This window comes from Ischnura elegans, assembly GCF_921293095.1.
Source record: "Ischnura elegans chromosome 13 unlocalized genomic scaffold, ioIscEleg1.1 SUPER_13_unloc_3, whole genome shotgun sequence".
Taxonomy (NCBI): Eukaryota; Metazoa; Arthropoda; class Insecta; order Odonata; family Coenagrionidae; genus Ischnura; species Ischnura elegans.
The window spans coordinates 3,022,800-3,036,338 of NW_025791659.1; the positions used below are offsets into that span (position 1 = coordinate 3,022,800).

Genomic DNA, 13,539 nt, shown 5'->3' on the forward strand with positions numbered 1-13,539 from the left:
TCAAGCCGGGTACGCAGCATAACTTGTTTGTATAAGACATAGCAAGCAAAGATTGGTGTAGAATCGTGGTGTTTCTAGTTGCCCTTTCATCCGCATTGCGCATACCTGAAGAACAGGCCTAATATCCGCGTTTGAAGGCTAATTTCTTTCCATTTGATGATATGCATGAAAACCTCATTAAAATTCATCAATGATTCTTTTATCGCTGGTGGAGTAACAGGTTTTTGTTAATAAACTTATTGTAAATAGCTCAGAAAGGAATTTAAGCCCAATGTGGCTCCCACACGGTTTTTATTGTTTATTTACGATTGTGTCAAAAAAAGATTCCAAAACTTCTTTAATCAATATTTAAATAAAGGTATAGAAAATAGCCACTTAACGGCTCATGCAATGAAGCTCAATAATATATAATTTTATCCTGCGAATGCAAGTTTTCGTCATTTTTCGATGGCAGGTCTGTTGGTGGTAAAATGCGCAACTAAAGTGCGAAATCTAAAGTAACCTCTCCTTGCCTGTTCTGTTGTAAACAATGGTGTCAACGAGCATGAAATTCCCCATGGAGAATACATTATAATCAGTGTAATGTATTAATCATGAAATTCCCTTAAAATATTTTCTGTCTTCTGTGCCAATATGATTTCTTTTTCAGGCCATATTTCAATGTCAGATTTTTCTTATCTTTTCCGTGAGCAGTCTTAAGTTTTTCCATTGGCGCACGTCATGAAAATGATCGTAATGTATTGGGGATTTGTAATTTTTTACGAGTGGTTTGTGGATGATTTCTTTGATGAGTGAACTGATTTGAAGATTGTAAGAGTTATTGCTGTGAAAATATGAGTGCTACCCTAGGGAGTTACTTGGAGTATTCTGAAAGGAGTTCCTAGGGTAGGTACCCAGTGCAGACTATTCATGAAGAAAAATTATTATTACAACATATTCACTTCTAACGTAAATTGCAGAATAACTGTAAAGGATGTCCTGCATTTTTTAATCGGTTTGGAAGTAAGAACCAATCTCTGATCTTAAGATACGTCTTATCGATTTTTCTATTTCATATTGATTCCTTTATTCCGTGTTCTGAGTATAATTTCAGACTCTTTCAATTGTATAGCGTGTTGATTGCTATCTTAGGTTGCTGTGGGAGATGGCCTGCCTTCCACCCAGTGTCCATGATGTTTGAATAAGCTCACGGAATTCAGTGTTTTCAAAAAGATATGTTTAGAATCGGACGAAAAACTGAGAAAATTTTGTGTCCGAGTAATTACTTTAGAGTGAGTTCTTACGTATTTTCATATTTGAGACTGATGCAGGTATTGTATCCCAGAACGTAAAGTTGGAGTCTTTGGTTTGTGCCGACAGCAGTGAGAAATCCAGGTAGATAATTATATGCGAACTCAACTTATTATAGCAGTAATTGGATATAAATCAAAATTGTGATTGATTATTCACTTGATGCCACAACTTCGGTGGTATAAAAGCATAGCCTCTAACACACGAAAAATATTATGTTCTAATTGAACTCTTGTTTATTTTCTAATATAAATTCTCGAGGTTTGCGTTATTTATAATAACATATTTGCTGACTGTTTAGACACTTATTTCTATTCTAAAGGCTAATATTTTATAAAAAATATTGGAGGTACAATGAATCTAGTGGCCCCCAGTGTTGAAAATTACTTCGACGCTTTGAAACATCTAGCCGCAAAAAGTCCTAAAGTGTTTTAAATAATACATGTATTATAAAAAAATAATACAACTGATGTGATATACATTTTATGTATCAATCCGTTTATTTTGTTTGTCTGGTGCTTGATAACAATATTATATTTTCACTTTTATTTGTGCATCAATTTTGTATAACTATATTTATAATGCGTACCCTATATTTGCTAAAACCATTATGTCACTGTAGGAATTACAACGTTTTCTTTTTGCAAGTAAAAAATAAAGTCTCTTTAAATAATCTTTTTAAATTATTTATCGGTTTTTCAAATTTTGGTGTTATATGGGATTCCATAGGTTCTGTTTTTATGAATGCTTGGCTAAGATGTGTACTCGACTGTTTATTTGACTTAAAAGATGGCTTGGATGGTGAATTACCATTATTAATTATTAGAGATGATTATCCTATGCAACTCTTCACAATAGGGTTGTTCAAGCCTATCAAAACGGTCTAAAAAAACGAATGTATATCACTTCTGATGTAATTTCATTTTGATTGGGATGAATGACAGATGCGTTGAAAAAGTAATGATGGAATTATTAGCAATCAAAATTCGAACAATTTTAAACGCCGCCAAAAACGGTCGGCCATCTTGAAATAGAGGTGATGACGACACAAGCCTGTACGGCTGGCCTGTACCCTCGATCGCTCGATGCCAAGCTGAGTACTCTGCATGCCGACTGGACATTTGCCAAGGTTATTCCTTATTTTGAAATGGCCTATGTTGTGCATGAAGCTTCCGGATGGATCAAGGCGACATGAAATCCATTCTTCAAGTTAGGCAGGCAATGTATGTAGCGTTGACAGGAATTGAAAGTTTTGTATTGCTGCATTTGCTAGGAAACTACGTGCAGTGAACTTTCATTGTGCTTCTAGTGCAAGTGAACACAATTTGTGCCCTTAATGTACCCCTAAGTGAATGATTGCATATAGACGATGAAGTAAAGAGTGAAGTGAGTTGTGAATGTAACTGCTTCGACGAAATTATTTATTTCTTCCATGCTAGTTCAATCAACCCTATACATTTCGATCTAAGGTATCTAACTATTGCCTAGGGGATATTTTTCATATTTGAGCTAGTTGTGCTTTAGGGATACATCGAACGCATATTAATTTTCAATCGTTTGTTCGCTTCTAAGTTCCGTTTGATTTTATTACCTATTCATTTTGAGCATTTACGAGTGTTTACATTTCACGAATTTCGTTGCGCTGTTGTTTGTTTTTGTTTTGGGTTTTGGTCATATTTTGGTTACGGTGAGAGTACGGGTAAGAGTAATAGTGAAATTTGAAGTTTTTTGATGTTACAATAACCGGTTTAGCTATTTGTTTCAGCCTATTCATTTCATTGTTCTCGAAATGTCAATGTGAAATAACGTAAACTGATTCTAAGTCGTTAGTGATGAGTGAGAAGTGAGGTGTGGAGAATCTTTCGAACTTCAAGGAGTGCAAATTCTTTTAGCGTGTGCATAGTGATTGGAAAACCGATTATCATGTTTTATTAGTGTTTTATATTTATTGTGAGTCAAGTTTTTCATTGAATCAGTTGATTCGGAATATATTCGAATAATTCGTATCAAAAAGACAACTCGTGAAATGTGTACGTTGTAGTGCTATTTATGATATGATGAGCAATAAATATGTACAAGTAAGGGTAATTTTGCTTATTATTACTCTTATTAAAGGATAAATTTGGATTTTCTTTAAACACTGATCTGGCGGCAGACGCTGGAGATCTTGAAAAGAAGTGGAATAACCCTGCTGAGCCACTTAAACAACACTGCAGTAGGGCATCTACAGGCTTGTGACGTCACACATCAATTCAAGATGGAAGTAGGGCTTTTTGGCGTAACGTAAAATTTGTCACTGTTTAAAGCCTTCTCTAAACATGTACAATTAAGAAAATAGCATAATATTATTGTCATTGCTCCTTCTGAAGCACGATCTTTCGATTTCTTAAATAAAAAAAATATGGTGAACAACCCTATTGTGGCTTGCCGTAAGATATGCTGCATTTTTTTGGTGTTGTTGAGGAAAGTGTTTTGAATAAAATTTTAACTGGAAATTTTCATTCTTATTTTGGTTTGTAAGTAATTCTTTAGTGTGGGGAATGGAATAGATTTGCATATTTAAATAAATTTTGTTTATTGTATTTTAAGTATGAGGTCAGAAATTGCCTTTTTGAGAATGAAAAAAAAATATTTGTTTGATATTTTTTTTTCTTAAATATTTTCAACTTTATTCAGTATTCTTTTTTGAATAACAATTTCACCTAAATTTAAATCTCAAAAATCATGTTAGATGTTTTTACTTTACTCAGTGATAAGATTTGATACTTACAAATTTTCTAAATTAATAGGTTTCATTCACCAGATCATTGATGAGGAGCTGTTAGAATTTCTTAGGTTCTTGTTTATCTTCCTTGTCAAGCCGCACACAATCCAGTGCATTGAGCTCTCAGGAATTACTCTTTTGACCATTGAAATTGGTCCCAAGTATCTCTAATGTCTCATCTATGATGTTTTTTGTCCACGGACATTGTGTTTTCTTGGGCGCTTTCCAGGGACGCCGACTTACAAAAAATATTGGGGGGGCCCAAACCGGGAATCTTTCCCCGGGAAATTTTATAAGTAGCGAATTTTAAGTTTTTTAAGCATTTTAGAGGAGTCATATGATCAATATTAGAACACTGAGAACTCGAATCTCGATATCTGGACACTCCGGGGAAAATCGACAAGCCTGACACTTTTTTCCTCACACCCATAACGAATTATTGAGGGGGCTCGGGCCCCCTCAAGCCCCATGGAGTCGGCGCCACTGGCGCTTTCCCTCAACTCTCTCTTCCAAGATCAGGCTGAGGATTTCACATTTTTTCGCCTCAGAAAGTGGCCAACATATATATGAGGTATACCTCTCATCTCCCAGATTTCATATTTGAGTCCAGTGGCGGATACAGATGGGGGGCGCATGGGGCGCGCGCCCCCCCCCTTGCGGGTCCGGCTGTATTGCCGAACATTGCAAAACCACAATTGTAACCTTTTTATATCATCAGATGGCATTGTCTTTTACATGTTTAAAATCACTTTAAATAAAATTTTCATGTACTTTGCCTGTGACTTGATCATCTCTTATTAACGTAAAAGTTAAGACAACTCAAGATATGTTGCGCCCCCCCTTGAGTGTTTTCTGTATCCGCCACTGTTTGAGTCGGCATAAACAAGAGGTCAATAACTATAGAAATGCATCAAAAACATATTCCACATCAAAGAGTTGTATTTTAAGACATGACTGCTGAAAATATTTATTTTCAGCTTTCCAAGGATGTTGTAAAACAGCCAAGATGAGATTCAGTATAGGGCTCAGGGAAACATTTCTTAATAATCACCCATTAAAATAACCTAAGTTTGGAAAGTTTCCTTCGTTTCATAGGGGAATAATAATCCTTATTTCAGCCAAGCGCTTCCTGCTAGCCGGGTACCCAGCTACCTGCTAGCAGCCTGCGTCGTATCAGCACTCACGCCTCGTCCCAAGGTCACCTCACACGCCGACTGCTGGAACCAGAAATACGTCACACGGACTTTACCCAGCATTCCTACTTAGCCGTCGCATTTTTGCGCGCTTAAAAATTTCCATTTTTCGTTTAATCGCAAAAAATAGATATCGTCATTTAAAAATGTAAAAGTGTGAAATACGTACTCCATGAGTAATAATCTTTCGATTTAGGCAATAAAAAAATAATTATCATTGAGTTGGGAGAAAGAAATGGGACTTAGCAACCAAACATTAAATAAATCAATATTCAGCCCTGAAGATGAGTGCCGAGACGTTACTTGAAACGTTGGCCGTTATAAAAACATTAACCCGGTGGGAATCCCGAGAAAAGTTTACCCACTGAATATTTGTGAGTGATCAACAGTCCATGGAGTACACATTTTATGTTCAGTTAAAATACCTGTTAATCAGTTAAACCTGATCCAGAGTAAGGCACAAAAAATTTGTTCAAAAGAATGCCTTCCTGTATTGATTCGTTGTTGCTATACATTAAATAATACAATTCGAGGAATCAAGCGAGATGGAGTGGCATTGATTCATAATGAAACACTGACTTGCAATTTTCCACAAAAATAAAATTTAATTCGACTCCTGAACCTTGAAAATGATGTAGTTACATCGAAACTCGAGTCGAATTAAATTTTATTTTTGTGGAAAATTGCAAGTCAGTGTTTCATTAATAATAATAAGCGTCTTTATTGGGCGAGATTGGGACTAGGGAGTCCCATGTTCCATCTAACCCCAAAGAAGGACGTTGGAAGAAAAGGAAGGTCATATGTTATAATATCCCCAACTTAACCCATTAGTGTATAGCGTCCGATATATTGGATGTGCATATTTAATTTTTTTCTGGGCTCCAGTTGACATGCGCTACAATGTGATGCTATGTGAAGATCAAATAGATGTCTGTCTTCACTGCCCCTCTAATATTATAGTTGCCTTCTTGAATTTATCAAATTGAGAAGCATTTATGAGATACATGGCATTGAAAAAATTTTCAGTCACTTACTGTAAGTAAATTATTTACTTACTTACTGTAAGTAAATTATTTTTATTGAAGTATTTTGCTCAATATGTTCATCACTTTTATCTTTTTTTTCTTTTTAAGGTTGACGTTTTTATTCCCTATGTCCTCAAGTTTTGGTATACTATTTTGCATTTTTTATCACAACAATTAAAACTGACCGTCAGATATATCGGACGCCATGCACGGGGGTCGGTTCTGGTAACTAATCTAAAGATGGCTTCTCTTATATTACAACCTCAAATTTTTGTTTTAGTCTTGCATGTATGATAACAGAATGAAATTAATGTTATTTCACGGTGGAATACCAGCATATTGTAAGCAACTATCCATAAAAAGATTATCAGCCTTGGCAAAAAATAAACACCCAATGTCACCTCTGTAGGTGAATAATGATGCAAACTTACATTTCCAGACTCAGATGCATATATACTAACTATAAAAATGTGAACCTAGCTTTGGAGAAGTAGGAATTTATGGCATCCCTCGGTGATATATGGTAATGTCAGGCTAAGCTAAATCTCTTTTATAAATAAATCAGGATGTCTGATTGTCTGTCTGCTACCCATTTCCTTACGACTGCATGGATTGCGGCCAAAGTCTGTGCAGAGGTGCATCTCATGCTCCCAAACCTCGTAGTGCTACTTTTAGCTGCATCCCATGCGTCCTTAGTATGATTTTTTCATTATCGTTTCGTTATTTTTTATTTTCAAACTCTTATCTTATTTCTGTTCTAAAGGTTGATGTTTTTATTTCCTATTTCCTCAAGTTTTGGTATACTATTTTGTATTTTTTTTATCAACAATTGAAACTGACCGTCAGATATATCGGACGCCATGCACGGGGGTCAGTTCTAGTAACTAATCTAAAGATGGCTACTCTTATGATACAACCTCAAATTTTAGTTTTAGTTTTGTATGTATGATTATAAATTGAAATTAATTTTATTTAACGGTGGAGTACTAGCATTTTTTAAGTAACTATCCATAAAAATATTTTTAGCCCTGGAAATAAATAAACAAACACCCAGTGTCAATTACTCCGAGACAACACCCAATTTCACCTCTTTAGGTGAATAATGATGCAAACTTACATTTGTAGACTCAGTTGCATATATAATAACTATATAAATGTGAACCTAGCTTTGGAGAAGGAGGAATTTATGGCATTCCTCAGTGATATGGTTATGTCAGTGTAAGCTAAGTCTTTTTTATGTATTAAACAGGATGTCTTTTTATCTGTCCGCTACCCATTTCCATTGGGCCGCATGAATTGCGGCCAAAGTCTGTACAGAGGTACATCTCATGCTCCCAAACCCCGTAGTGCTACTTTTAGTTGCGTCCCATGCCTCCTTTTTATCATTTTCCCATTACCGAACCCTGCAAGTGCGCTTAGTGCCACCTAGCACCCATTCCCCACCATCTGCTTACTCTCCTGCCTTCCGATAATATAACTCTGCCATGTTTACATAACTTTCAGTTCCAATACTGCCTTTTCTCGCAACTTCACCGTTCTAAGGTAAATGGCCCACGAAGATCCTTGCTGACCTTTTAACCGTGCATTCCGACAAATCGTGTTTCTTCATCCCTGACAAAAATAAACTCCACCATGGTGGGTACAGGAAGGGTGGCATCCTTCATGGTGGGTAGTTACCCTTGCACAACCCACGCCTTACCCACCATTAAGGGTAAGGGAAGGAGAGAAAAATCCTTCGTGTACCCTTCCTTGGAACTCCTTCCCTTACCATCCGTGTACCCTTCCTCTACCCACCATTAATGGTAAGGGAAGGAGAGAAAAATCCTTCGTGTACCCTTCCTTGGAACTCCTTCCCTTACCATCCGTCAACCCTTCCTCTACCCACCATTAAGGGTAAGGGAAGGAGAGAAAAATCCTTCGTGTACCCTTCCCTGGAGCTCCTTCCCTTACCATCCGTGTACCCATAGAGCATCTGGAGAGGGCGTTAGCTACCCCTCCTACGGTAAGAAAGTGAAGCCAGGGGGGCGTGGCACTTTAGCCGGTCCGCCATATTCCTTTACCGCGGGTGGAGCAGAAATACATGGTTCCTTATGGGGAATTCGTCAAAGGAAACTCAATATTTTACCTATTGACAGCCGGAAAAAGCCGTTCCCACCGATGAGGGAAGGTTATCTGTTGAATGTAAAACCGGAAAAAATGCATCTTTTGGATGAAATAAACGATTCAACCACGGTGTAGCAAATTAAAAATATGACGCACGACAAGTCATTTGCGACATTAGCAACTAATTTTCAGCTGTAAGGTGAAAAATAACTGATGAATTCATGTGAAACCACTAAGTTATAACTTGAGATGATCACAGTAGAACTTTTTAAACCAAATTCAGTTATGAAAGTAAATAAAAAAGGATAAATGGACGAGAGAAGAATGGGAGGACACTGAATGCTACGATAATAATCACGTTTAATTGCTATTGCGTGCACTACAAGATTTTATTTGACTAATAATCCGTCAAAAATATACATAAATCGTGATTCAAGGAAAATAATATGGTTTAGCAAGACTTAAAACAATCGGGAATCATGCCTACCATTACTTATGAATTCTCTACAAAAAGTATGGATGAGAAAATTTTAAACACAGCGAAGTCAAGCTTCGATTCTTATCGCCGGACATTTTTTTTCGGATATGTAACTTCAATATCTAAGTGTTACACAGTGTAAATCATTTCCGAAACTACTGTTAATAACCTCATGGCCATTTAATCAAAAGGGCTTCCTCATCAAAGGAAAATTTTGAGCATTAGGAAAGTAAAGTATCATCTATGAGACAAGCTCGAAAGAGATTTCGCTTACAATTCCGAGTAAACTGCCATGAAAACAATACTGTCTTAAGAAATTGAGAATGGGTCTGATGAATTTCAAGTGCTGACAATTCAGATATTATTTTCCTTCCCCAAAATCAGGCGAACATGCACAGTGGGTAACAGCTGTGTTAAATGGAATCGTTGAAGGAGGTATTAAAAAAGAAAACAATTCCCATTTTCCAACTTATATAATGTACACACCCATCAAATGTTACATTTTCAGATTTCCAGAATGATTAAACAATGCTATTGAAACTGATTATTTATACAATTAATGCAAAGTAACCAAATTAACAATAAATCTCAGGCAGACATGATGTAACATTCTATTAAGATATATTCAGATTGGCAAGAGAATTATGAATACATGATGAAGGCCGCCACACCTCCGGGATCATTTCCAATTTTTGTACGTTCATACAACCTCAATTACATCGGCTACTGGATTAGCTGAACCTGCAATTAAAAATGTATAAATTCTTTACCTATATTACACCTAAATAGGAATTATTTGACAATTTCAATGGGCAGAATCTGTGTGATATATCAAATGCTTAGCATCACCAATCAAGATAAACCTCTAGATGTTTATGAAAAATGCTATCACTTAAGTTTCTACTTCATCAGGAGAACAATGAATGAGAAATTTAAATTTCGAGTTCGTTTGAAGTTCGTCGCTAATTAAACAAGTGATTGAATGGAAGCTATTCAGAATAGGAGGGCTGATTACTTTCTTTGACCACCACAAAATGCAAGAATTTCTGTTGGATGTGTCAAAAGGTGTCACGCTTCTAGCAGTAGCCCAATGGTTTATCCACTAGGCCACCGCACTTCCACACTGGTAGTAAAAGGAGTTGGTCCTTATTAAATTGGGAACAATTTACTACACATATACAAAATAATCCTATTCCATTTAATGTTGTCTAAAATTGGCAATATTTTTGTCACCCTTTAATGCCAAAACAATGAAAGTAATGAAATTGAATTTTTGCGAGCTAGTATTTAAGTAACTTGACATTATGGTGCACATGTGTGGTACAAAATAGGTGCATACTTTTGTTTGCTATGTATTGTAGTGGTGTGACATATGCGTGCACCTAATGTACATATAGCCTAAAATAGATTGTTTATTGTATCGTAAGCAATAACCTTAATGAGTGCTATTCACATTGATTAAAATGGAAGTGACAATTGTAACGAAAGACAAATATGTTGAGTCAAAGGGGGAAATTCATTGACAGATCATGAGTTCTGGGCGAGTAGTTAGTAGGAAACCACCATATGTGCCACAAACTTTCATCGCCTTATCCAGGGTAATTACTTATTTTTTTCAAATTGCAAAACAGACGAACACATGATTGATCATGATGAACACATTCACAAAGAAGCAATGAAAGGGAAAGGGGCACTAAATTGAAAAAAAAAATGAAAGAGGCACCAACTTGATCATAGCATAGATAAAGGAGCTGTTGCTTCAGCAAAGTTGTAATCACAAAAACAAATATAAACAACACCTACGAGCAAAAAAAGATGAACAAGAGCTATATGAAAAATGACATTAACCAGATATTGCTGTAACTCAGCAAAAACTAATTAGAATATGTTCCCTCCACTTTCTAAGAATTTAGGTGACATGAATGGGCTATGAAACAAGAAAAAACACATTCTGGGCATGTCAAGTGGTTCATAATAAATACATATCAACTTATGCTTTTTACAACAATATTTTTATGACTGAGCATTTTATTTCTAAATAAGATCAATTAAGGTGTATATCAACCCATCAACAGAGGAAGAAGTTCGTGTTCCTTTTTTGCCGAGTAAGTGCTGTTACTGGTCATCGCTAATGATCATAATAACTTTTCGGTCGATAATTGAAATATTGCTAAGCATTCCTTTCAAAACATGAGACGCAATTGTAAGGCCAGTATAATAACTTAACTTTTGCATTTTAGATCTAATTTCCACAATTTGTAGAAAATAACATTAATTTGCCAATGCTTGGTTGAGAACCACAAATCCCTGTACATGTGTTATGATTTTTAACTAATGTCGAATTTCGGTGGCTAAGAGTGCCATGCGTATCTCCGCTCTAAATAGACCTAATATCTGAACACCAAGTGTTCAATGAAGCACGAAATTCACTCACATCGCACAACTTGTACCGCGAATTGGCACAAAAATTTTTGAACCACTATGTCAATACACAAAAATGTTCACCAGCGATGGTACGCAGGGATGAAAAGAGTTCCGAAAAAGAACGGATATTTTTTTAATTATCTTACTTCATTACGATAAGCATTATCACTCATGACAAAATTCAACATAGTATAATACAATTTTAGCACTGATAAGGATAAGTAACAAATAACCAGTACACTGCCGCACATGAGTCCACCTGCTGCACGCGGCACATACATAGACAATTAACAAGGTTGATAATGCACTTCAAGCAAATGATATAGATATTGCTAATAATTGACTATTTTGCAACTTACCGGTGGAATGTGAGTCCAGGTATCTTTTTACCGGGGCAATTACTGCACCCGTAAGCCGCGCAGCAAACCATCTGCGAAGGTTGAATAAATATGTCGTTTTCAAGGTTAAATACTCACTTTTAACGGAGATAATAATATACCAGTATTAAGATGAATTCTAGAATATCAGCATACCTTCAGAATGCTTCAGCAGCCTCGGTATACTGAAAATTAGGTGATTTTCTTAACACGTACCTTTATGGGAAAACGAGCGAGCGAGGTAAAGGGATATGGCGGACGAACAAAAGCGCATCGGGTAAACAGGTTTCTGCTGGCTTCACTTTTTTCAGCTAACGCCCTCTCCAGATGCTCTATGCGTGTACCCTTCCTCTACCCACCATTAAGGGTAAGGGAAGGAGAGAAAAATCCTTCGTGTACCCTTCCTTGGAACTCCTTCCCTTACCATCCGTCAACCCTTCCTCTACCCACCATTAAGGGTAAGGGAAGGAGAGAAAAATCCTTCGTGTACCCTTCCCTGGAGCTCCTTCCCTTACCATCCGTGTACCCTTCCTCTACCCACCATTAAGGGTAAGGGAAGGAGAGAAAAATCCTTCGTGTACCCTTCCTTGGAACTCCTTCCCTTACCATCCGTCAAGCCTTCCTCTACCCACCATTAAGGGTAAGGGAAGGAGAGAAAAATCCTTCGTGTACCCTTCCTTGGAACTCCTTCCCTTACCATCCGTCAATCCTTCCTCTACCCACCATTAAGGGTAAGGGAAGGAGAGAAAAATCCTTCGTGTACCCTTCCTTGGAACTCCTTCCCTTACCATCCGTCAATCCTTCCTCTACCCACCATTAAGGGTAAGGGAAGGAGAGAAAAATCCTTCGTTTACCCTTCCTTGGGACTTAGCATTTATAACTGAAGAAAACATATCCTGAAAGAGTCTCCTTAGCTACTTTCACCTGCTAAAGAGTATTGAGTTCCATACAAGAACGTAAGCAGTCTTTGAAAGCAAAGATAGACGGGCTTCACAACTAATCTTTAAAATTTCGTTAAGGAAAACAATAATATAGGTACATATTCAGTGGCGTATCCAGGGCTGGGGTCCGGAGGGTTTGGACCCTCCACCTCCCCGAAGTATAAAAACACAATCATTTTCCTTCATAATAGAAATCAAAATATTGAAAAAAAATGAATTTAAAAAATATTTCTTTGACTATTGAAGTTTTTTCGATTATGAAAAGTGTTTGAATAAGTTGAATTCCAATACTTACTATCCTGTTTTTCAAAACTTTTCCCACCAGGTTTTGGACCCCCCCCCCCAAACGAAATTCCTGACTACGCCACTGTACACAATAGTTTCTGTAATTGTGTGAAAAAAGCTCATTTTGCAGTTCTTCCATTCACGTTTTAGGATGTAACCTATTTGTGTGGCTGACAATGAGACATCGCTAGAGTGATGTTCAGTATTAGAATGCCGATCTTATTTTTTGAAACGAAATAGGTGTGGTAGAAAAAGTCACAGCTTTCTTCCACATAGGCCCGGGTGCGATTCCCATCTTAAGATTTTGTAGTATAAGTTCCGTTGAGAAACCATTCCCGTTAAGTACCTCGATAGCCGAGGTTGTTAAATCTCTAGTTTGTGATCCTGTAAAATGTAGGTCCTGGGTTCAAGACCACGTGAAGGCTAATTTTTTTATGCCCTATAAATTAAGAAATCACTGTTGCATCTCATCCCCATTCGTTTAATTTAGTTTATTAGCGATTTTTTAAATTTTTATGGTAATTTATGGATTTTTAGTTTTTATTTTATCCTACCCTTCCTGTACCCTTCGTTGAGGCTGGCCAAACCCTTCCCGTACCCTCCAGGAAGGAGAGGGCGTACCCACCAATGTTCTAAAATACCCTTCGTGTACCCTTGCT

At 36.9% G+C, this 13,539-nt stretch overlaps 1 long non-coding RNA gene across 1 annotated transcript; it reads right to left on the reverse strand.

Annotated features, from left to right (window-relative positions):
* Positions 1-9,548: 9,548 nt before the first annotated feature.
* On the reverse strand, positions 9,549-11,979 carry LOC124172863. Its single transcript, XR_006868302.1, has 3 exons — positions 11,811-11,979; positions 11,637-11,707; positions 9,549-9,594 (listed from the first exon to the last, which is right to left on the reverse strand). It is a non-coding gene; the product is annotated as an uncharacterized LOC124172863 (long non-coding RNA).
* Between the last annotated feature and the right edge of the window lie 1,560 nt (positions 11,980-13,539).